Raw genomic sequence first — 3,648 nt, 5'->3', positions numbered from 1 at the left:
TTTTTTGGCATATTGCAGCAGATTTAATTGGCATTCCTGCAACTACTCTTGCAAATAATTTTAAAGAAAGATATGAGGTTCCACCTATAATGACAAATATTTACGGTGTCGAAACTGTATTTCAGATTCAAGATAGTCATTTAGTTGATGATCCATCCAACATATCATTTAAAGTAATTTATATTTTTAAGGACACTCTGGTAACACCTAAAAAAGAAGTTCCAAGTCCAAATTCAACACCTTCTACTCATTTGAAGTCACCCATATCTCAATGTTCTTGGTCTCCAGTAGCAAAACGAAAGTTACCAATTGTTGAAAACCAACCAGATATTCATCAATCATCAACAGAGATTCAAAACAAAAGAAAGCGTAATGAGTAAGTACATAAGTAATAGTTAATTTTGTTTTGTGAATCACACTTTTGATATTAATATGTTTTCTCAGGGTGACATCAACTTCATCAAAAAAAGAAGTAAACAATAGATCAAAAACGATTATTGAGGCTAGTTTTTTTAAATATCTTTTCCAATTACATTTTTGGTTTATTTTCATCATAACTATTTAATTTGTTTTACAGAGCAATTGAAGTTGCAGCCACTTCTCAACTATCTTTCCTAATTGTTTCTTTACGATTATTTATGAATTGTACCTGAATTTATTTATTAAAAGATGTTTATTAGATTACCTCCTTTTTCAAATCCTTTAGCTTATCTTGAACTCTTTAAAAGAATGAAGTTAATGCAACGTATAATAAATTCATGGATAATATATGGCTTCACAGTTCAGTATTTTCAGTCACTTCTATAAGTCCCAAAGTAGATAATAATATAGATAAAACGCCATATCCATATGTTTTTAGAATTTACGGGCAAAATTACAATCTAATTGGTTCTTTATTACCTTCAGTTCATCAAACATTTGAATTTCTCTAGTACATCTTTACGATACAGTTACTGAAATTACAACAAAACTTCTAATTTCAACTCATAATCAAATGACAATTTTATTGCTAAACATATACTTCTCTTGGTTAGTGAGGACCTAGGACGATCTCAGGAAGGAAAAAGGCAAATAATATGAGGAGGATGACAAGCAGTAATATCTCTGTGATTATGAGGTAAGGGATTTCGTCCATGGATTCACGCTCTTTTGGATTTGCCATTCTTTGGTGTGGATGAAGAGAGACAGAAAGATAGTGGATATGCAGTTGGTTTAGCAGCGGTGTGGAGTTAAATCTGTATAAGTGATATTATATAGTGTGCAATTTTTAGGGTTGAATATGAACCATCTTTTTGTACGACGTCGTTTTTGATACGTACATATATTAGGATAGAATTATGACGGTATGCTGACGTTATAATGACGTATTTGATGTAAAAAATAATTATACACTTCAAATATATTACAAATATTCAAAAAAATATATTCTTTATTTTATTAGGTAATATTCATAAAAAAATATATTACAAAATTTATTTATTTATTCCCATTATATTATTTAATTAATTTTTTCCGAAGCAAAGCGAGGGTATCTTCTAGTACTTTTTTAAAGTAAAAAACAACAGTATTTATCTATTTTATAAAAAAAGCAGCTAATATTTATGGATTATCAGTAATAACAAATTACAAACACTAATAAATACAATAAATATTCCCTCCGATTTCAAATAGATGTTGTTTTAGAATTTTTAATTTTGTCTTTTTATGTCTTTTTGTATTACTGTTGGGGCATAATAATTTTAAAAATTAAAAAGATAAAAATAATTAAAAATATAAAAGGCTAAATGAAAAAGAAATGAAAGAGGGGATGTAGCTCAGATGGTAGAGCGCTCGCTTAGCATGCGAGAGGTACGGGGATCGATACCCCGCATCTCCATTATTTTTATAGATAAAAAAATGAAAGAGAAAATAAATAACTCAAATAAATAATAAGTATAATCTCCTTATTTATTTTGAGAAATAAATATATTTATTTATCCCTAAAAATATTAAGTTAAACTAACATTTATAAAGATATTTTTTTAGGGGTTGAAGGAGTCAATTTAAAAAGTCGATGTTTTCTTTGGAAAAATGATCTTTTGGAGTACAAATCATCAGAATTCTGTTGGTTTATGATAGAATCTTGGTTCTTTATGTTTTTACGAGTTCATGGAGTATTCATGAAAACAAAATGGAGTTGTATTAAAGGTGAAGCATGTATTTTACTAACATTTGTACACATGTTTGCGAAAAAACATGCATGTTCGGAAATGATTTTGTTTTCAATAGCTTTAACTAACTCCAACCCATGTTTTGAAGTGAAATCATGGTTCCTCAAAAGCCGAAGAAATTCCATAAAATTCTCAGCAAGATGGGAGAAGTGGAGGACCTTGCTTCCAACAAATTTGTCTTAGTAGCAAGAAAAATGTGCATGCTTGCTGTTTAATTTTTTTTAACAGCTTTAACCAACTCCAACCCACGTTTTGAAGTAGAATCCTAACTCCTCAAAAAGTGGAGGACGTGTCATAAAAAATCTCAACCAAAGTAGAGTAGTGGAAGATCTTGCTTCAAATAAATTTCTGCCAACAACAACTATAAAAAGGCTGGACTTTTACTTGAAAGAACAACACAACAACATATCAGAACCTCAAGCCAAAAACTCTTTTTCAACCTTATTATTCTTCTTTCTCGTTGTCTAAATCTCCCAAATCACTTGCTTCCTTTATTCTTCTGATTTTCCCACAATCACACCAAACTTACTTACATTTTCAATTCAAAAGTTTCCAATTTGCTAATTTAAGTTCCGATCCAAGAATCCAACAATTTTCACAATCAATCATCAAGCTTCTTAAGTTCGTGATCATCCCCAAAATTCTCAATTCATTCAAGCTTCAAGTTCAATGTTTTTTCAGGGAATAATTTCATTACATAATTATAACTTTTTCGATTACCCTTTTTTAGTATTTCGCTCTTTTCATTTGTGTAATTAAATTTCCAAACATTAATAAAAAAGAATCAATTTCTTGAGTTGATTTATTTTAGTCGTTATTGCTTGAACTAGTAAAACTATATCTAGTAGAACTAGGAATCCAAGAAAGATATTTTTTAGTCATTGAATCTTTCATCCAATCGTCTGCTTTAGAAGTCATAAATCACTAAGCGTATGAAATCAATTTGGGAAATCAGCTTCCCTGGTACACTCACAAAAACCGACAAATCAAGTTTGAAATTAGTATTTCTTAAAAATATCACTAACAATTACCAATGCACTTTTGACATTCTTTTCTCAAATTTACCCTTATTTATAATAAGAGAGAGTAATAATTAATACAAACAATTCTAATTAAGCTATAATATTTAAGAAGAAATAAAAAGTTGGCATAGAAATTAGAGTTTGACGAGAGAAGTTTAAGGGTAAATTAGTCATTTCAATAGTCTAATTAATATATTATTGATCTTGGTGAAAAATATTAAATGATATATATTAAAAACTGAAGGGAGTATTAAATAGTAACAATTAAATTAAACTCACTATCAAGTGGTAGTGTCCTTTTCTAAAATTGCTTTTGATTGGCAACATTATGAGTAAAATTGCACAATTTTAGACGTAGGTAAACTTGCTACTGTATATAAACGTTGGGAGGTATTTTTGCACTTTATATATACATA

General features: G+C 29.0%; 1 non-coding gene across 1 annotated transcript; it reads left to right on the top strand.

The window, feature by feature from the left end:
• The first annotated feature begins 1,803 nt into the window (after nucleotides 1-1,803).
• On the top strand, nucleotides 1,804-1,876 carry TRNAA-AGC (transfer RNA alanine (anticodon AGC)). The gene has a single exon. It is a non-coding gene; the product is annotated as a tRNA-Ala (tRNA).
• Nucleotides 1,877-3,648: the final 1,772 nt, after the last annotated feature.

This window comes from Euphorbia lathyris, chromosome 1, assembly GCF_963576675.1.
Source record: "Euphorbia lathyris chromosome 1, ddEupLath1.1, whole genome shotgun sequence".
Taxonomy (NCBI): Eukaryota; Viridiplantae; Streptophyta; class Magnoliopsida; order Malpighiales; family Euphorbiaceae; genus Euphorbia; species Euphorbia lathyris.
The sequence above is the reverse complement of the archived record's forward strand: the minus strand, read 5'-3'. Positions and strand labels throughout refer to the sequence as shown.